We start from the raw sequence: 22,927 nt of genomic DNA, 5'->3' as shown, positions 1-22,927 counted from the left end.
GCTCTTAAAACACTTAGTTTTTATTCCAAATTTGCATATTTTCTAAACTACATTCTTTTGAGCTACCCTAATCATTGAAATTTGAGTCCCGTAACATGCTTTCAAAATGTATATAATTTTATATTTTGTATTTAGTAACTTAAATATTTAACACTTTGTCTATATTCTATAAGCTCAGAATAATATATAAACTTTTGCTAAAGTCTTTTTGTTTTAATTTCATGTAAATGATATTTTATTTTGCAAATGTGTGATTACTGTTACAGGCAAACGAATATCTAGTTTGAACTTTGGTTTAGGAATTTTTAATAATTAATGGTACTTGAATCATAAAATTGCTCCCGAGTTTTAACTGTTAGAATGATTTTGGAGAGTGTCATTTTTCTTTCCACCACTGTTATATTCTGATAAGGATTTCTGAAATTTAACTATTGTATATACTACGCTAAAAGGAAAAAATATATATATTGCAGATTCTTTTCTAGAAAATTACAAATTGTCTTGGAGAACACAAGAATTTCTGAGAAGATGTTTACAGATTCCTTGGGATCTGTGACCCAGTTTGAGAAGCAATTCGCTTAGCCTCTCTCTCTCTCAGTATTCTAATAAAATTTTTGAGAATTATCTTCATCACTAACAGGGGAAAAAAAACACAAAATGTTTTTAAAGAAATATGAGGTACACATTACTTTTAGAATTTGTTTTAGGGATTGTGGATGGATTGAGTAACGATGTTTCTTTGGTTTCTTTAGAATTTAAGTTATTCTTCAAATGTTTTGAACTTGTGTCTTTCCTGAAATTTTAGGAGCTTTATACATTTCTTGTCTTCTGTTTTAGTTTAAACCTTGCCATTGAAAAACATCCAGATTTTAATTTACCTGAGAAATAGAAGTAAAATAAATGGCAGGAACAGAAGTTGGGGATCCTTAGGATTCTTTCTAAATTGTATTGCTCTAACAAAGGGGTCAACACACTTTTTCTGTAATGGGCCACGCAGTAAGGCCCTGAATGTTTTATGAGCTAGACTCAACTTTGCTTTTGTAGCACAAAACTAGCCACTGACAATACATAAATGAATGGCATGACTGTGTTCCAATAGAACTTTTTAAATAAAAACAGACAGTGGGCTTAGTTTGCTAATTCCTGTGCTAATTCATATTTTGGATGGGACTGCCTATGTGTGAACAAGGGCTCACTTATTAAAAAAAAAAAAAAGTTGGTGATCTTGATGGAGCCTCTCTAATGGCCCCTTTTGCCATCACTGTACAATTTATACATCCTATAAAACCTATGAATGTACCAATTATAATATTGCTGCTTTCTAATTTACCAGTATCTGAGACCTTTGACCTACAGACCCTGACCAACCCAGTTCCTAGTCAGGGTATTAGTGATCTCATTCTTGGAAATTAATCTTTCTGCTTTTTAGCCCATTATCCAAATGCCTTGGTTGAGTCCGTAAGTGCTCTAATGCCAATAAGATATACCCTTCTCCACCACTGTCACCCTGTTTGATCAGACTAGAGTCTGATAACTTGTCCAGTATTGGTATACTTCCATTTCCTGGGATCTCATGGGACTGCAGCCTCTTATATTCTCTGCAGGCAGAGAATCCTTATGCTTCTGCCTTATATAGGGTTGATCTCAAGGAAACTTACTGCTTCTACTACTTATCTTCATGTGTCATCACTACACAAAGATCCCTTCCATATTGCTCCTTCTACCAGCTAAGATCATTTAGAAGTTAGTGCTACCCTAGATCAAATCTACATTTTCCTCATAACGCCTTGGACACTCTAATTTTTGCTGCTCCTCACCTTTCTCTGTGGCTAGCTAATGCCCCCAGCCCCAACTGTGTCCATTCCCAGCCATTTTTCATAGGGCCCATCAAGCCTAACAGCTGAACTCACCCTCCTCTTACCTAGTGACAAAAGAGCACTAACTTTGAGATAACTACCTGACAAATAATTGGAAGCTTTATGTTGGCCAATTTCCCCTCCCTTCCTTCCTTCTTCCCTCCCCTCCTTCTTTCCTCCCTTTATTCCTTTAGTAATTGATGTATGAAAAACAATACTTAAAATATTGACAGCAATTTGTTCTTTTGTATAGTCCACTGCTTTTATATTGATGTATTTCTGATAACATACTTGAGAGGTGAAATTGTATATTGTGGTCACTTCTTTTTTTTTTGTTTGTTTGTTTTTTGTGGTCACTTCTTGATACCTAAAATTATGGTTTCTGCTTGTCTTACCTCCTTCAAGCCCTACAGCCCAGTGATTAGGTGAGATTCTTCACTGCTTTAGAGTCTGACAGAGATGGAGTTGCACAGCCAGCATCTGAGGAAATAAATTTAGGCATCACCACTTTACAAAAGGAAGATTTGGGACTAGATAGCTCCCAACGTCATCCCCAGTTTTCACATGTATAAGCCACACCTGCTCAGAGCAGAAACAGGGGAAGGGTGAAACATCTTTGCTTTATTCTGGAGCATGTACCAAGAAGGGCCTGGCAGGCCTCTTTCCAGCCTCATAGGCCCTCATATTGAGGCTTTCCTCTCTTCATATAGCCTGGTATTTCCCAGCATTGTTAAGGCAGAAGTGGGAGGAAGGTCAGTGAGAATAGCTTTAAGATTGGAGGAAGCTGGATCCCAGTAGGCTGTGTAAACCTATCAGTTGAGGTTCCAGCTATCAGAAGAGCAAGCCTATGAGGTTTGGGAGGTGTTTCTGTGTTTTCCTAGCCTGTGAACATTCTCTATCCCGTAGTTGAAACCAGACGGTTTTCTTTGACAGTAACAACTCAGAAGCAGTGTCATGAACATTTCAGATCATCATTCAAAAAAGATGTAGGACAGCCATTCTTAGGAAAGGAAATTAATATAGGGATATCACAGTATGAATTAAAATGTGAGTTTTTTCAAAGCTGAGTGTGTTAAATTAAATGACCACCTGTTAGATAAATTAGAGATGACTTGGAAAGTGTGGGATAGGAATGTTACAAAATAAAATGCTAAGTTTGAATATTCTATGGATTATAGGGGTTTTTTTTTTTTAATAGAAAACACTGTAAACTCTGTGCCTTGTATGATTTTTCTTAAAGGTAGGAAGATCGTCTATTGATGCTCATTGGCTGGAATATATTCAAAGCAGAGCTGAAAAGATGAATTTAGCATTTGATTGATGTGTGGTTAATAAAGCATATCTGTTATTTGTATGTTCCGAAATTAAGCAGATGGTATTGTTAAAGCTTTGGGGATAGGAAGGGCCAAGAGGCATTTACAGCATTATTTTCACTGGGTAGATTTATAGGTATTTATTGATTTTAAATGCTGTGTGTTAATAGGTAAATATTTTACGTTCATCTCATAATGATGCCTCATCTCTCACAATCTACTCACCTTAGTATTTAGTATTTCCTTCAGCAGTACTAAACTGTTTTTAAATCTACCACATATACTATGTTTTTTCTCACCTCCAGGGCTTTGCTCAAGCTATACTTTCAGTGAAGAATGCACTTCATTTATCTGTGCTTGTTTCATTCTTATCATTTGAGATTTGGCTTGGACATACTGTCAGGCTTCTTTTGTTTTTCAGAGAATTTTTGGCACCATCCAGTTTTGTACTCTTGTCATGTTAGAATTTTATGGGAACGCCTAGAGAGCAAAGATGGCGTTCCCAGCACCTAGCATAGATCATGGCACATCAAGGAGCTCAATAAGTATTTGTGGAACTGAATATAGATTTAAGACTAGTTGTATCTATTCTGGTTAAACTAAGAAACACAAGTTAATGTTGTTAGAAATTTTGACTCTATTCACAATAACTGTGCAAAGTAGAATACAAAGGGTACATACACTCTGAATATTCATTAATTCAGTACATTTATTGAACATTCACTCTGAACCAGACTCTATGTTAGATGCTGAAATGTATGAGCTTTAAATGTATCTACATCAAAAAAAGTATTTTGAACCCCAATTAAGAGCCACTCAGTAATTGTTAGGCATTTTTGTTATATTTTGTTTTCTGTACAAATTATCATTAGACATGGAGCAAGATAAAGTCTTCAAGAATTCAGTAAACGCCTTATCTCATTTGCCAAGACATAAATAAATTTTTCTTAAGTTCTGATACCTCCAAGACTCAGTAAATTAATCTCTATCCTATAGATTCATTCCAGATGACTCGTTACATAAGTAAATATTGTTTAGGATCTCACTCTCAATGTTACTTAAAAAACAAAAACATTGAATTTAGATTCTATTTTTATTCAGCTGTTAACTGGAATTAAAACAAATGGAAGTAGGATGCTGTTCAGGGTCACAAAATAATTTCATTCAATTCCTTTCCCCTGTCTTACACTACCCCCTACTTCCATCCCTCCCCCTATCCTCCAAAGCTGACTTTTAAAATCTCATGGTAACTGAGTGGTCATTCTTACGCTCATCTTACACCGGTGCTATAGAAAGCATCTTGCCCTGTGTGGGTAAAGGTTCAAGAAAACCTTTTCCCCTTCAACATGAGAGTTTGACCTTCTGTTAACTGCTCGCTCTGTTTCCTTGGTAACCTGATAAGGGTAATATATCAGCTGTGTCACTAGGCAACATTGCTTATGGTAAAAATTGATAAACTTCATCTGTACTGATAGCACTACAAATACCTGGCAGGAAGCCATATCTTTGGGTTTCCCTGAATGTGGTGACTCTTGTAAATGGATGTGTCCCTTGAAGGGATCCTGGAAGCTATGCCTATGGAGTTGTTAGAAGAGATACTGACACCTGGCGGGGCATGAGGCCTCTAAATCAGTGCAGCTTCCTCATCTGTCTGATGTGGGTCTCATCTTGTACTGAAGCCATGATCTAGGAGGCCATTACGTGGACTGCTACAAGGACTCCTGCAGAAGAGGAACAGCTGACACTGCCCTGCTGGCAAACATCAGTACTTGTCCTGTGACATCCTGGGTAGCCTGTTGCCTGCTGTAGCTTGTGGTTGTCCTGTGAATCTGCATATTCAATTGGATCTAAGAAGATTTTTTAGTGTGATTTGAGGATCTGGCAACGTACACTTTGTTTCTGAGATCATGCTAAGGAGAGAATGTATTGGAAGAACAGAAACAGATCTTAGATTAGTTATTTCACAGTAATGCTGTCTCTTTGAGATCGTATCTGAATCCAGGAGTTTTTTCCACACTGGGTTGTAGAATACTTCCAACAAGTAACTTCTGTTGGAGAAAGTCTGATTTGGTTGTACACTGCAGTATTTATTTGTTCATTCGTCAAGTATTCCCACTGATGGTGCATTGGTAGTTTCCTTTTTTGTTGCTTTTATGAATTAGGGATCATCTTAAGAAATAAGGAGATGATGAGTGATAATTGTAACCAGTTAGCACTTTGTGGGTACCTCATTTCACTTTCACTATGTCGTTGCTCTCTGTACCATGTTGATAGATTCTTCATCTAATTTTACTAACAGTTACTCAATTCTTCTATTTAAAATTTGCCCTTCTAGGTCATTTATAAGAAAGGATTTCATTCTCTGGTTATAATTTTAAGTGATGTGTTGTTACCAGTAGGTAAAGGAAAATATCACAAAGGTTCTTAAGAATTGAGAAAACACTTTAGACTAAAACCCAAATTTTTAGCTAATGCAGGATTCATTCATTTAATTTTTTTTTTAATATTACAGAAACGAGTAATGTTCTCTTTTGAAAAATTGTAATGTATGGATAAATGAGAGTAAAGTTTCCAAATGTGTAATTTCATTGTTCAGAGATACCCACTGTTAGTATACATGTTTTTCATTACATACCTTTCGTTACTCTGTGTGAATATACAATGTAAAGGTAGAGGGAGGGAGGAAGGAAGTGAGAGACAGAGAAAAAGAGACATATCTATCCTATTGTAATTTTTTTAATGGGATCAAAATGTGCATACTGTTATGGAACCTTTTTTCATTTGATACATTGTAAATATATTTTCATGGCAATACATATTTATCAACATAATTTTAAAATTCAAGATAGAATTATACTAAATGGAAGAACCATAATTTATTTGATCAATCCACTATTGTTGGCATTTATGTTTTCTACTTATTGACAGGAGTCTTTCTTAAGAGCCCACAGTAAATGGTTATACAGCCAGTGCTTTTTTCTGGATTTAACATTTATATAAATGTCACCTTATACTATGTTACTGTGTTTAGCAGCTATGTCACAATGCTGGATAATAAGGAGCTTGTGGGAAACTCTACAGTAGGTGGTTCCTATTTATATAAAGTATTGCTAAGCCATTTTATCCTTATTTTTTCAATATCTTCATTAATTAATTAATATTGAATAAGATCAAAGGACAAAAGCATGTGATGCTTCCGTAAAGACTTCTCTGTATATCAACATAGCACTCTATTTTAGGGTAAGATTAAGTCACTGGTGCTTTTATGTGATGATATATGTAATATCCATTTCAGTAATTTGATATTTGTAGTATGTTTGCTACTAGTAGGACAGAGAAGTAATCCCAGCTGCTTTATTCAAAAGTATCACCACAATTGTTAAAACGTAAATCATTAAGAGAACCTCTAGAAAAACAAACCAAGAAAAAAATCCTCAGACAGAATGACCATTCTGTTTTATTATGGTGGGACCAAGGTTCTTTAATGGAGAAATGAGTAGAGTACCAGGTATAAAAGTTTGAGGGCGTATCTCTAGTTCACATTTCACCATCTTGTCCAAAAGTGTATTTTGGAGATTTTTTTTCATTTTTTCATTGTTAAACTTTATGCCATTCCTCTGATACTACATAGCACATTCTAGATTGTTAGAATTATAGAAAAGTCTGGCAACTTCACTGCTGTGAAAATTGGAAATACAGAAATAACATTATAAAAACTTAATGCTATTTTGTTTATATAACAGTCTTTTAAAATGTAAGTGTAAAACTTTAATATTACTATAAATTGATGATAACTCCAAGTAAAGTAATAATTTAAATTATGTTTAAACTATGTCTAAAAATGATAGACATAGTTTAAAATATTGAGAATTATTTTCATTTAAAGTTAAAATCACTAATATCAGTCTAGTAGATTATGATATTCTCTCCCTCTTTCTGACACACTCCAACTGTCTTACATATGTAAATATACATAGATTTTATGTATGATGTATTTTTCTTTATGTGTGTGTATATATAAAAATGTGGGTTTATGTATATGTACATATAAATATGTGAACAGTTAGCAGAGGGCCACAGTTATTGAGGCAGACATTGTGCTAAGTCACTTTATATTCTCATTTAATCCTCCTAATAATCCAGTGAAATAGGTACTCTTCTTATCCCCTTTCTTTGAGATGAGAAAATCGGCATGTAGAGAGGAGAAGTGACTTGTCCACAGTTACACAATCATTAAATAATAGATAGACCTTGGGACTCAGACTGAGGTCTCTCAATGCTTTAATGGTATTATAGCTAATATATATGCCCAATCTGTTTCTACCTGTTGGACTGTCTTTTCATTAAAGATGATCTTAGATGTTTTCTCTGTGCTAGTTCAGCATTACCCATTTCTGTCCTTGAGTCCTCCTAGGTTGCCCTCTGTCTTTAAAATGCATTCTGTTTTAAACACTTTTAAAGAACAAAACTGGTTGTTTTTGTCCTACAAATTTTTCTTAGTAGATGTTATGTTGGATAACTCTCTTTTTAGTTGAAAATGGAATAAATAATTAACATACTGTGAGTTTTGTAATCATTAAGTTTTGTTTTTAAATAATTTTCATGGTGCTATCAAATACTAAATTGGAAAGATTATATGAAGAAAAAATTTTAAGTTCTTTGGATAGTATACGTGTACAAAATGTCTTAGCATGATCAGATGTTATCTTCTGGAGGAAATTATAGCTAAGTATACTATCTATTCACCTTGTTTTAATCATTATATGCATCTAGAGAATTCAGTATGCCTAATTTGAACATAGTTTCTACCCTGATCATACTATCTAATATAATATTACCATTTATTATAATAGATATAACGTCTTGAGATCTACTGAAAGTCAGATATGAAACACATTTAGGTAATGGGACTCTGTATACATATATTGTAGTTACCTGAAGTCTGCATAGTGAAAGTGAGTATTCATTTAGTTAAAAATAAGTTTACTAAATTATACCATCTCACACAGTGTCATCCCTTGGGATAATATATTTTTGGATGCAAAACAGATTCCTGTTTTACTAGGGATCAAACATCTAAAAACTTTATGGGCCAAAATACAGACTTTTGTCTTTATAGGTAATATTTCTATTTTAGAAATTATCAACATGGTTTGCTCTGTTTCTAAAAAATGCTTTTAGAAGTATCTATGTTATACAGCATAAAGAAAAATACTGGCTCCTTTCATTGTGATTTAGTTCGGCTTATTGTTGTTTTTTTTCTGGGGATATAACCTATATACCAACCAAGGGTTTGACTGAGTGAAAAGTTGAATGCTTTTAGATTTAACACATCACATAGCATATCACTTTAGTTCTTCAGGGGGCACCTGAATTAGTTGTTGTATAAAAACTGAATAAAATGGCATTTGATTACCCCCTGACAATAGAATATTACTTTCCATGACAGGCTCTTGTATTATGAATGTATCAGATTTATTTATTAACTCAAAAATTTTATCATTCTAAATTTTCATATCTCCTGAAAGCTAGATAAGTTGGATCTGACTGGGAGTAGTATTTCCTTTACCAGGGGTAAATGTTTATGTATGTTTTCTGTAAGTTTTCTAAACTACAGTGATTTGATTGAGAAATATAAATTTCTGTTTTATTTTGTTAATGTTCTGGAGTACACATATGTAGCCCTAAAGTTTACCCTTTTAACAAAAATGGCATAGGAGATGAAGTGATAGATGCAGTGACTACTCCATCTAGGTTTCTTTGCAAACCCAAGGCCTTAGACCCCTCCCATAGAACTGGCCAAGAATCCTCACAAAGAAATATTTTAGTCTTCTACTTAGTACCTGATTTAATCTAAATAGCCTGCTCTCCTTAAAAGTGTGAGATTCTCACTGTGATGATTTTTTGTTACTGTGTGACAAGAAGATAGATCAGGTCAAGACCCTACTGTAGTGATGAAGTCAGTTTAGAAGAGAAAAAGGTCACTGTTAACTTAATTTTAGATTTACTGTGCTTTGTGTGTGTGTTGGGGGAGGTGGTACTAGGTAAGTCAGACTGCCCATTAAACCCTTTCTCTTGATGTACAAATAAAACTCTTGGACTTAAGGGGAGGGCACATTGATAAAACTGGTGGGTCTGAAGTTAATATTAAAATTCAGTGTTGTAATTGTTTTTCATGAATCAATTTAAAACTGTGTGAATGATTTTCTTATCCCTTTTCCTTCCTTGCTGTTTCATTTAAAAACATTGCCTTGGTGGAAACAAAAAATGTAGTGCGTATAAGTGGAAAGTAATAAACCTCAAAGGAATAGAATTTTTTACATGAGGAGTGGCAGTCATGATTTGGAAATGAGTGGCTGGAGGAATGCTGACCTCCTACTTCCCCCAGCCTCTGGTGGAGGCTGTTAATCCCCAGTGTTAATACAAGGGTGCTGGGAGAGTAAAGGCTTCCTCCTCTAGAAAGGGCTACCAGAGAAAGGTGTCCTCTGGGTTTCTATTAAGGCAAATAGGTCTCTAGATGGAACATTTTGTGAAGACAATGAGGCATAGGGGATTGTCAATTGTTAATTAGTAATTATAGTAGCAGTAACAGAGGTGCAGTAGAAAAAGCATTCTCGGAAGGGATTATTGAAAAGATGGCTCAGGGAAGAAGACAAGAGTAGAATGAGGCAACCAAGGAAGACTGTAGATGACTCAGGGAGTGGCTAATGATAATGGGGCTGTAGGGCATATTGGGATAAACTGGATTTAGTCAGGTTTGTTTCTTGGGTTTTTTTGGTAGTCACAGGCAAAAGTAAAAACTGATTTATTCTCTTTGAAATCAGAAAAGGAGTCTAGAACCCTGCCTGCATACCTTTTTTCCTTGTCTGATCTCTATCCCCATTACCTTTCTTTACTAAAGCTCTAGACTAGGGTAAGAGAAATGGAAATAATTGTCCTGAAAAGGTTTTAACATTAGCTATTAGAACTTTTTTCATCTATAAATATTTCTATATGTATATCTAAAAGCAGGAACTCATTTTTTAAAAAACCATACTATTACTATCACACGTTAAAAAGTTAGAAATAGTCCTTAATTGTCATCATACATGTCAGTTTTCAGATTTTTCCAGTTGTAAGTTTGGTTTTTTGAGGGGGTTTTTTGTTTGTTTTTTTGATTTTTTTAGAGTTTACTTGAATCAGGATCTAAAGAGGATTCATACATTGCAATTGGTTGATGTATCTCTTAAGTGTTTCTGAATCTATAGCTTTTCCCCCTCAGGATTAATATTATTGATTAGACATACTTTTATAGATACAATTTCTCTTACAGGGGTTTTAGCAAATAGCAATCTATACTGTAAGAAATATATGAGAAAGTACTTATCCAGTTTTTTATTGTTTCTGCATCAGTGTATTAATGATCAAAATAACTAGTTTTCAAGGAAACAGGAAATTTAGTAATTAGCCAACTTATTCAATTGTAAATAACATCTGTATAGTTGTTTTCTTAATTTGCCCTGCAAATGTGATCTTAGAAAGTAAGTATCCTAAAACAACTATATCCCAATTTAAAAAAAAAAAAAAGTAAGTATTCTGATTATCCTATCCTGGTTAGGAAAACAGGTCATAAAATTGAAATGATTAGTGATTTGCCCTAGATCACCCTTAGAAACGATTTAAACTCAGAGCACTTGATTTTTTAGCAGAGTGATAAAGATGCTTTTGTCTTTCTGCTTTGTACTACAGCCAGGTGTGAATTTTAAAATAGGTTGTATGTAGTCTGAAGATGAGTATGATTGGTACTGTATCAGTCAGGATAGACAATATTATGAAGTAGTGAGAAACAACCACAAAACCTCAGTGGTTTAAAACAACAAAGGTTTGTTTCTTGTTCTCCTTGCATGACCATCATGATCAGAGGTATCTCTGTTCATAATAATCACTTAGGGACCTTATGGAGCAGCCACCATTTCAATCATTGCTGATCATCAAACTGGAAAGAAAGGGGGGAGAAAAGAGCCCTGGAAGGTCTCACGTCTGCCATTAAATGATCCAGACCAGAAGTAACACATCCAATCACAAGGAGTTTGTGAAGTTAGTCATCTACCTGCCTCAGAGTAAAGAACTAGCTATTGGTAGGCAGTACAAATAATATTGTAAGTAATAATTCTGTTACTGGACTGTTGACAGATCTATTCATTCATTCACTTGTTTATTCATTAATCGAATATTTATTGAGTGGCTGCTATGTGCAAGTCACTGTACAGAACAGTGGAAATATTAAAGTGGTTGAACACTTTTCATCCCTCCTCTCTAGGTTCTTAGAGTCTAGTAGAGACAAGAAGCAGGTTATTCTATATTAGGGATCAGCAAAGTGTCACCCACAGGCCAAATTTGGCCTGCAGCCTGTTTTTATATGGCTCTTAAGCTAAAAATGTCTTAACATCTTTAAACAGTTGAAAAAGCAAATGAGCAAAAAGGAATATGCAACAGAAACTGTAAGTGGCCCACACAGCCTAAAATATTTACTATATGACCCTTTACAGTAAAAAAGTTTGCTGACCTCTGTTCTGTAACATCTGTATTTAAATTTGAAGCTCCTCAAACTAACTGCTATCTAGCCCATTGTCAGATAAAAGGCACACAGTTATCTTGTAAGCTCAGGATATCTCAACAGTGTGCCTTTTGTTTGACCTGTTACTGTATTTTGATGGAAATATATTTTTCTGTGTTGTTGGAATGGTGACTTTATTGGCGTCTTGAGTTGTCTTGTTACTGGGCATTGGAGACATGGGATCTGTATTAGATTTGATGCATAGTTGCATAGCCACAAGATGGTCAGACCCCTACAGTGGGTATATGTAGATATTAAGTAATGATTTCTTTGGGAACAGGAAGTAAAGCAGCCATGAGGTTATCTGCTTCTTCAGAGAAGTAACATCTAAATTTTATGGACTTTAGAAATCAAAGGCAGTAGATGGAAGTACACATAAAAGTAGATATCTTATTTTCCATTCTATGGATTGGGCTTCTCAATTAAGGATTATAATTGTAGATATTTCTTAAACTGAACAAGAGGCTGTGGTTCAAAGTATATGGGGTTCAAAGACTATATATGAAGTCCCTACTATGAATGAGGCAGCACTTGATATAGAAGGACAAGTGAAAATCACTCCTGGTACTTCAAGTTCAAAATAAAGGAAGAGGGTATTCTGATTCAGGTTGAGAGGAATTGTATGAAGCAAATATGGTTTATTCTACAGCAATTTTGGAGGAAAAGCCTCCAAAATATACAACTTTTATAGCATGAGGAGAGAAAAGATGCCTTGAGCTTACATTTTATACAGTCTTATATTGACCATCAGAGCTCAATTCACTTATATCCCCAATTTTATTTTATTTTTTTTGCACTTAAGATTTTAGAACTCTGACAGATTCCACACCAGTTTTAGGATCTACTTAAGGTATTCTAATATGTGGAATGTAGATTGTCCATGCCAAAAACACCTGTTTAACAACAGTTTGTAGAATTCTAGTCTTGGCCAAGGTTAGCTTCTATCCTGTTCAGTTTATAGGAGCCAGATTTTTATAGATCTGCAGAAAATCCTGTTTCAGATCTGGAGCTTCAGAGCTTGAGCCCTTAAACGTTCCTCTCCACTATTTTACAAGCACTAGAGTTTGTTTTCTTAACAATAGGAAGCATACCTTTCCAAGTGCTTCCTAAGGATCTTTCTAGTTTTATGACTATGACTGGATGACAGACGAGGCTCAGGTCTATGATTCCAGTAACTCGAATCAGATTCTGAGCTTGTATACTAAATGGCCTGTGTACTTAGTGGGTGCTTGTTGGCATAGTATTTTACTAGCCTTCTATTTGTTTTGAGGACCAGCAGATTGCTGTAAATATGCCAAATGTGCCAGTATTTACTATGGATTATATGTGATCCACTTCCCATGGCTATTGACTGCTGCTATATGTAATTCTGAGATTATCATTTAAAATCACCTTTTCCTTATGTAGTCATTTTATTGTTAATTTGCATTAAGTGAACTACCCTACAATTTAGCCACTGCAAATGTACCATTACGTAAGAAGGTCATGTGACTGACTGCCCTTTCTACGGTAGCTAAAATAGTCCAGTGTAAGTGTATATTACCCATACTTTTTTTAAAATAAATTTATTTATTATTTATTTTTGGCTGTGTTGGGTCTTCGTTGCTGCGTGCTGGCTTTCTCTAGTTGCCACAAGTGGGGGCTACTCTTCATTGCAGTGCACGGGCTTCTCATTGCGGTGGCTTCTCTTATTGTGGAGCACAGGCTCTAGGCACGTGGGCTTCAGTAGTTGTGGCACACGGGCTCAATAGTTGTGGCTCACGGGCTCTAGAGCGCAGGCTCAGTAGTTGTGGCACACGGGCTAAGTTGCTCCGCGGCACGTGGGATCTTCCCGGAGGGATTGAACCCATGTCCCCTGCATTGGCAGGCGGATTCTTAACCACTGCGCCACAAGGGAAGTCCTACCCATACTTCTTTTAGCACACATCCTTTGACCCTTTCAGATCTCTAATTTCTATTAGTCTTTTTGCTGGTAATCATGAACTTCCTTTGGTTAATGCTAATTGCAAACATAATTTCACATAACGAGTTATCATAGCTATAATTTGGAATCAGCCAATAATCCTGTCATTATGTTGGAAAATTTAATATCACAAAAAAAGGTGTGTAATTGTCAATATTTTATTAACTATCAAAATATTTTATCATCAAAATATTTTATTCATGGAGATAAATGCTACACAGACTGGAACTAATGACCCAATACCTAACCTTCTAAGACACGTTTAAAGAAAAGTGTTTAATATTGTTGACCCATCTCTCTCATCTATTCTCGATACATAGCTTTTCTGTCTTCATTTTGAGAAATCCACTGAAATATATTTCCAGGTCAACCTCATTAAAGTTTTTAAAACAAAATTGAAATGATCAAGTATCTGAAGTTATTCATTGCCACCCAGGCCAGTTCTAATTCATAAAGTGCTGACCTGGAATTTCAGCAGAATTGTGAATACTTTGACTCTATCTGCCAATGTCAAAACCATTGGCTTTGTGTTGTCAATATCCTGAGTACTGGGTTAGACCTAACTTATATCGGCGTTATCCTCTTTTATATCAGTCTTATGTCAGTGACTTTCAAATGTTTTAGAGGGTGACAGTAGTGTTGGCAGGAGTAACTACCCCTGAGGATATTGTAGTTAGAGAAGCAAAGTCAGTTTTGATAATGCAAACTAGAGAAAGTGAAGCTTCATAGAATATTTTTTGTTAGTGGGTGAATACAGAAAATAAACCATTTTCTGTGTGCCTTTGAGTCTCAAGTCAGAGAGGCAGTCCCTGTCCATCCATGGCATCCCTATCTCAATTATAGCTGTGACCACTCTCCTGCCTATTAAAACTTGCCTTTGCATATTTTCATTAGTGTCCAGATCACAGAAGCTAATTTAATTTTAATTTAATAAAGCATGTTTGCGTGTTAATAAATACTACTTTATCTCTAGTGGATCTTTGGGGATTATTGAGACAAAATCAAAACAAAACAGACAAACAAAAACCTTAGTCTTATTGTGTAAAGGAAGTTTAGAATCAAAGTGAAGGCGAAGTCTGAAGGTATGGATTTAGGGGCAACTGATTAATCTTTCCCTCAGTTAGAAGAGACATGTATTCATATACTAAATTTATGAGTGAGTAGTCGTCCAGCTGAGGCGTTTATATCTTGTGATGCAAGAGATGTCTTAAAATCATAACCCTTCAATAAAATTAGTATATATGGAAATTCAGTGTATTCTGTATTTAGTTTTAGACATGTCTTCTACAGCTAGCAAGTTTCAGCTAACATCAGAAAATGATCCAGGAATGTAGAGTCATGAGAGAAGCAGTAGTTTAATTTGTATAAATATTCTTTTATTTTGAAAGTGTGATTCTTTAGTTTTCTGAACTTTCGAGTTATATGTTTGGAACCTAGTATTTTACTAGTTGCTAAATAAATGTTTATTATTGAAAAAAATGATCTCATTGATTTTCCTGTTTTATCCAACAGCATATCTAAAGTAGAAATGTGTGCTAATGTAAATACAACACTTACTATATATAATAATACTTTAAAAAAATATATCTAACATCACATTTTGACCTAGCATTGTTTAGGCCTAAAACCTTTAGCATTAAGCCCCAATTTAAAGACTGGTTAGGCTTAAAATAGACTTTTTACATTCATTCTTAAAGTTTTTAGATGGTCTGGGAGAAAGGTAAATACATATGTGGCTTTTTCGCTAATTTGTGGATCTACTAAATTTTTTTTTAACTTTTTATTTTATATTGGAGTATAGCCGATTAACAATGTTGTGTGATAGTTTCAGGTGCACAGCAAAGCTACTCAACCGTACGTGTACATGTATTCATTTTCCCCCAGACTCCCCTCCCATCCAGGCTGCCACACAACATTGGGCAGAGCTCCCTGTGCTATACAGTAGGTCCTTGTTGGTTATCCTTTTTAAATATAGCAGTGTGTACCTGTCAATCCCAAACTCCCTGACTATCCCTTCCCTTCACCCTTCCCCCCTGGTAACCATAAGTTCATTCTCTAAGTCTGTGAGTCCGTTTCTGTTTTGTAAATACGTTCATTTGTATCATTTCTTTTTTGGATCTACTAAATTTTAAAGTAAACAAGAATTATGAAGTAAGGAGAAAATGCTTAAAAGAAAACAAAAGTATTCAAAAGTATTACATATTATAATTACTACTATGTAAACATACAACTATTTAAACATTAAAAATGTTAGAAGGAAATGTAGTGAAATCCTGAATGATTTGTATTAAGGTGCTAAAATTAGGGCCCTTTTTTCCCTTTCTTCTAGATTCCAATATTTCTGTAATATGGTTGTTACTTTTATGATGAGAAGAATAAATATATTTTTACAAAATGCAATAAAGGAAGCTAGGATTAAATATAGAAAAGCATTTGCTGCTTCTAATTATGGCAAATGTTTCAAAGGCACTTATATTAAATGTAAGGATAATTCAAGTACCCAAAAGACCATACTTCCTTTAGAGTATATATATCAGTATAAGAAGCAGCTCATGGCTCATAAAGTCAGAGTTCTAGGCAATGTAAAAGCGGTTAAATAAATGTTAACTTGTTTGTTGTCTCCAAACCTTTGCATTCCCCCAAACACCTGAATAAAAACTCTGCAAGGATAGGGTTCTCGTCTTTTTAAATTGTTATAGCCCTAGCATTTATAATCGTTCTGGGATATAGTAGTAGCAAAATAAGTATATGTTGAATGAGCAAATAAATAACACATGAGATATGCAGTTAACTCCTAATTAATTATGTTCCAGTGTAAATTACTTATGTTCTCTGTTCCCTTACTATCTCCCCTGGTTTAAGCTGTAAAACCAGAGGAATATGAAATTTGTCACAAGGATTAAAGATACCTTGAACTATAGAGAATGTATCAACATGGAGCCAAGCGAAATCAACCTTGATAAGCAGTTACATACCCATTACTCGTAGCAAAACATCTCGCTCTGAGGAGGAATGAGAGTATAGTTGGCCCTCGGTATCGGCGAGTTCCACATTTGTGGAAGGGCCGACTATGGAACTTAAGCATCTGCAGATCCACATCGGGTCCTGGAACCACTCCCATGCACATACCAAGGGACTGCTGTACAGTTCGCAGGGCAGAGAGGTGATAGGCACATCCCATAAATCCTAATCTGCTTTCTGTAAATGGACCCTGTATTGCAGCACAACCCAAGGCGGCACTCACTCAGAAGGCTTCCCAGGTGGTTCCGGGCATGCTCAGATGATCTGATGCACCCAACTGTGGGTCGACCCCAGAATCATAGCTTTAATCCTTCTGTTTCTTCCACCTAGTGCCTACTGCACTGTCACTCATGCTTTTGTGGGGGAATTTCAGGTATCTTAGCACACAAACCATACAAAATATCAGTAACTGCTCATTTTGAAGGTGATTACATTAATTTAGGAGGTAAATCATTTAATCTTCCTCATGGCCAGTATACTCATTTCCTTTTATTCATTAGTGTGATACTATGTAAATAATTTTTAGACTCTTCTGAATCTTTCTGCTTTCTTTTGTTCTGTAGCCTCATTCTTTTTGGTTGCTGTGTCCTTCCATCCATCTTTCCTCTTTAAGGGAATATTTTGCCCTTCTTGTGCAAAACCAGAGGCATTTTTCATGGATTCTTTAGACTTTGTGAAAGTATAATTTCCTTTCTCTAGTCCTACACCTCTATAGTTTTAGGCTGAAACTGCTCTCTCCAGAACCACTGGAATGTTTATATGACAGGATCTCTCATTATGAAACCTGAATTTTCTGATTCTTGTCACTCATTCAGTGTTTTCTGTGGTATCTTCCCTTTCCTAGAGCACATATCCATCTCCCTGTCAAGCTTCCTTCAAGTCTCTTTATTCCTTTAGACTCTCATAGGTTCTCTAAACTCCTCAGGTCTTTGCCATTTTCCCAGGACCACCAGCATCTCATTGTTGATTGTTCTTCATCTCAGATGGTCATATTTCCCATTATTCATTTTTTGGCCTTTCTGTATCTTCTCTGATTGACATTAGCTCATTCATTCACTTATTCATTCAACAGATATTTACTGAGTCCACTACCATGCACCAGAGCTGTGCTAGGTATTAGTGTAAGTGGTAAAAGAAACAAACATGGTCCGAAACCTTACGGAGCTTTCTATCCAGTTGAAGGATTAAACATTAACCTCATACTTATACAATTGTTATACTTGCATTCCTTAATCTGCATGTGATTTCAGGAGAAGTAGGTTTTTATTACATAACTGTCTTGTGCATTTGCAACCCAAAAAGGAATAAGATAATCTTACCTTTTTGCTGGTAGCCTCGGCATAATTTCAAGACCATTTGGCATGTTTCCAACAAAATGAGTAGGTTATCCCCTATAAAAATCTTGTTAATAATTGTAACCAATGTTCTTCTTGGCCATTTAGGCATGATTTCCTATGATTCTCACAACAAATTTATGAAGAAATGGGCACAAAGAAGTCAATGGCCATAGTTATTCAGGCACTGTGTGAGAGAGTGGAGGTTCAAATCCAAGTCTGTTCAGTCCCAGAATCTGAACTCTGTTATTGCTCATATTTGCTGATTTCCACCACAAGTGAAATTAAAAGTCAAATGTATAAAATTTGTGTTGCCCCTTTGCTCTTACTAACCATCCAGTATATCTGCTCTGTAATATGTTAAGGAATTTTGTTTCAAAAATCAAGATATAACCATATTCACAAAGCCACTTTTTGGTTGGTTGATTTTGATTATGAAAGAGAATATGACTTTTGAAACATTGGGAAATACTCTCAAGTGGAAAATATTTTTGTAAAAGGATTGATTGCATATTAATATTATTTATGATTTTAAATCAACCTCTGCTTGATTGAGAGTCACTAAACATACTTTGTTAAAAATGTTTTAAATGAGAAGATGAAAAGATATCATACATGCTTCCCCCCAAGTATATTTTGTATATTTTTCACTTTATAATATTCACTTAACATATTTCACCAAAAAATTAGATATAGAGCGTCCCAATCAAGGCCCTGTATTCTACCATGCCCTTATTGAAATATTTCTCTTTTTATCCATTGTTTATATCATTTATAAAAAATATTTTTTAATCCTTCACATTTTCGCTATCAGGAAACTTTTTTCTGCTAGATAAAGATTGCACAAAAAAATTGAAAACCTGGCTTAGAAATACTATATGAAGTCTTTTTTTGCCTGTTTGCAATTTAATACTTAGTTTCATTTTATAGAATACAGATTTATGTAGTACTTAAAAGCATTGGACTTGAAGTCAAATAACAAGATCTCTGCCTCGTTTTGCCATTAATATTGGGCAAATCACTTAACTAACTAAGCTTTTCCATGCTTCTCTTCTCATGTAAGATGCCACCAACTCCCTGTGACATGCCTAACTGAAGCTTCATCTTTATTTTGGGATTATAAAATTCACCCAACTAGAATTTAAAATATTCCCAAAAGAAGGACATATAAAACAAAAGATACTGTATTACAATAGCCATTGAATAAATAAAACAATTTTGACAGATCTTAGTTAATATTTTCCCTTATTTTCTACCTCTTAAAATATAACTTTTTAAAATATTTAAATATTTCAGTATAATGTTTGTTGATTTCCAAGTCATTATTTCAGTATGTATAAATTTTTCATCATGTTACATTGATCTTTCAGTGGAAACTTGGGCCTGTTAAAGTCTTTGTCGCAGATTAAAAAACAATGTCTTTAATAGTCTGTGTTTTTTGTTTTGTTTTTTAGAACCAAGCGATTAACCTTCACTGTGCAAATATATACTTTTAAGAGTGATTCAAGCTTACCCTATATTGGCTCATCTTCTTTAAGAAAAAATTGTCTTCACTTTAAAAAAATACATCACCATGAATTCTTTGGAAGAAAGCCATTATGTAAATACAGGTTATCTTGTTACTATTTATAGAATATTTTTGCCATTTAATGGTGGCTGATTTTTTTTTCCCCCCTGAGGCCTTTTTCTCTCATTCTCAAACAATCCACTCCCCTGTCCTCCATCTCCAACTAATAGCATTTTCTTGTTGCCATCATTTTTCCTTATTTATTTGGTTGAGAATTGACACTGTTAATGACAGTGGGTTTTTAAAGAGTTGTATTAAACATTTTTGATTGTCTTTAAATTTGTTCTTTTTTTTCTAATATGACGTTTTTGTCTTTTTTCGAAATATTTGGCTAATGGCTTCCATTGTATTTGATTATGGAAGTTGATGGGGAGATCTGTGAAGAAGAGAAAACATAGAAGGAGTACATATTTTATAACTGTAAACCAATACTTTCAGAAGAGTAACAGCATTTCTTTTCCTACCAATGGCACAGAATGTGGCAGGCCAAGAGAAGCCTGGGACCAAAGCTGATTTAGGCTGATAAGAGGTGACAGATAATGAAGGTCTCTGCAAACACAGAGCTTCAAGCAGAAAATTAGCTACCCTGGAGAGAATATAAATTCTCAAATAATAGAAGGTGTAGTCTAATTTTAAGTCAGAGAAGCCCCTGAAAGCAGAAGTGAGTAGGTTCCAGCTACTAAGAAGCTGGCAGAAAAGGGATCAGTAGGAAGGAGGGAGAAGAAAACACTAGGCAGATTGACGCAGGGATGGATCCTCTGTGTCACAAAAATGTATTTGGTCTGAGTAGCAGCAGGTCCTGACCACTGAAACAAGGGCAGGGTTAAGAAACACCGTCCAGGTTCAGGGCATTTCTGCTTGAGTGTGAGGAAACAAGGAATGACTGGTTTTCTTGGCAGCCAGTGTAAAGCAATGTTTCCCACATCACTGTTATAATTATTATAGTAATTATTGTTGATTGTGGCAGAGAAGCTAATCTAAATCTCATATTTTGAATAATGGCATTTTCTAACATCCAGTCCAAGAGAAACTGTTGTTATTACCTCAGCCTTTTGAAACCTTTGCAAGATTCCTTGGGCACTAGAACAATTTCTGATATCCAGGGCTTTTAAAAGTTTTTGGCTATTGTCACATAGTCTTTAGCTAGTTAGGAAGCCCCCCAAATTTTCTTTTTTAAAGGTGACCATGGATCACGTTGAGAGAGTAACATTTGCAGATACTGATATGTGTCCATAGTCCCTTATCTATAATTCTGAACTTTAAAAAGTTCAGAGGGGGGAGGGAGGGAACTCACACTTTTTAAATAAAAAATTAAGTAAAAGTGTATTTAGTTAAGGCAGCAAAATCTGACTTGAACTTAACTCAGTTGGTGGCAAATCCAGAACTGAGTTTATGTGAGGCTATTTGTAGGCTTTATGTTTCCCATATGTGAATACTGCTATATTTTACTGCAGAAATATTTATGTGTTTGATTCTCAGGTGCTGCCCCAGTCACCTCTGGGGATGTCACATCATATATACTATATGCACTATATTACCTTTCTAAAATTTAAGAAAAAAATACATATATATCAGTGCTGAAATTCTGCTAGCCCCAGTGGTTTTGAGTGAGAGGTATTGTGTCTGTTAGTAGTTTTAGTCATGTGACCCTGGGGTCACATACTTAGTAACTGTTAACTATGACAGGCCTCATCATCCTGAAGAGAGTAATACAGGCAGTCTGTAATTTGTATTTCAGTTTTGTCACTCAGAATCTGTTTATCATAGAAATGCTGTTTTACCTGGTGGTTATGCTTGGTGGTATTATGTCCCTTTAATCAATCCATAGTGTATTTAAGGCATAATATTAGCAGTGTTTCTATATAAAATATTTTTAGATTGAACCTATCTCCTTTACTCCATCTTGGCCAGTCCTCAAACATAAACACACCCCTACTACTGCAGCCTTCATGTGACTTCTGAGTCTCACTTATCCCATCATGCAGTGAGAGTAGCAATTCCAACAGGCCCAGACCATTGCTAAAGGCTCCTTTAACCAACAGGATGCAGGGTGGAGATGGAGTTCTTTTTGCTTCTTCTGGCTTCCCTATCATTCTTTTCATCTTTAGACTCTAGGAACTGCCCTGCCTAATCCTTTTCCATTTATACCATCTGTAATTCTCATGTTTATTTGGAAGTAATGCGACTATTTTCCCTTCTTTCTTATGTACCACTTTACCTTTGTCTTTAATTTGGAACTATCCACTTAACTCTTCTCTGTCTTTCAATTTTCCTTTCATAAAAAAGTTTTTATTCAAAACTACATGATAGGTAAGCTATTAAGTAACTGACACCAGGAAGAAAGAATATTAGAGCACTACTACCAAGAAGTTAGGAAAGCTAGAAGCATGGCTTCTTGTCCATCATGACCTTTTATTTTCTTGCAGATTATTAGTTTATATGACAAGTCAGTTTCCTAAGGAATACACCCATTAGTACCTTTTCCTGTAAATGATTTCCCAGTTTCACTCTGTCCTGTACGTATACACATAATGTACATATTAGTACACTGCTTTTAAACGAATTTCCTAGAAACTTTCCATGCAAACAAGTATCTTTTCTTAGAAAGTAATCGTATGAGAGGCTATGTACTTATTTCAGTGCTGTTGCTTTGCTTAAATACTTTTGGAACTCCTTAGGTTGTCTAAACAGTGTGACATCATTTTGAATGTTATCTGTATTATCAGTCATTTTTTGAGGGCTAAGTTTGAATTAACAAGCAACTGTCTTTCTGAGTAATGTCTAATAAGCAAAGTTTTGTTTTTGTGCTTTGTTTCTTGGTCAAAAACAAGTGAAAGTTTAAAATCAGTAGAATTCTGTTGGGCTTTTAAATAGATTTGTATAGTAGTTCTGGAAGAGAAGGTTCAAAGCTATTCGGAACAATGTAGCCCTGTAATCCTATACTTTGTTTTTTGTCTTTTGGGGTTTTTTGGCCGCACCCTGTGGCATGTGGGATCTTAGTTCCCCGACTGGGGATCTAGGGATCAAACCCATGCCCCCTGCAGTGGGAGCATGGAGTTTTAACGATTGGACCGTGAGGGAAGTCCCTGTAATCCTGTACTTTGAATAGAGCAACATTTATTTGGTGTATAGGTTTTTGTACGTTGATTTAAAATACATGCTATTCTTAGGTTTATTATTTTGTAACATTTAAACATTCAGATACAGACACTAAATGATATGGGATTATTAGGAAGTTGAAGCTATGGAAATTCAGATACAAAAGAAAGAGTTTTCT

The 22,927-nt window shown here is 35.1% G+C and overlaps 1 protein-coding gene across 10 annotated transcripts in view; it reads left to right on the top strand.

Moving 5' to 3' along the window:
* Positions 1-22,927, top strand: part of MBD5 (methyl-CpG binding domain protein 5) — a 410,838-nt gene that overhangs the window by 35,050 nt on the left and 352,861 nt on the right. The window lies entirely within an intron of this gene.

Source organism: Eschrichtius robustus, chromosome 5 (assembly GCF_028021215.1).
Source record: "Eschrichtius robustus isolate mEscRob2 chromosome 5, mEscRob2.pri, whole genome shotgun sequence".
NCBI lineage: Eukaryota > Metazoa > Chordata > Mammalia > Artiodactyla > Eschrichtiidae > Eschrichtius > Eschrichtius robustus.
The sequence above is the reverse complement of the archived record's forward strand: the minus strand, read 5'-3'. Positions and strand labels throughout refer to the sequence as shown.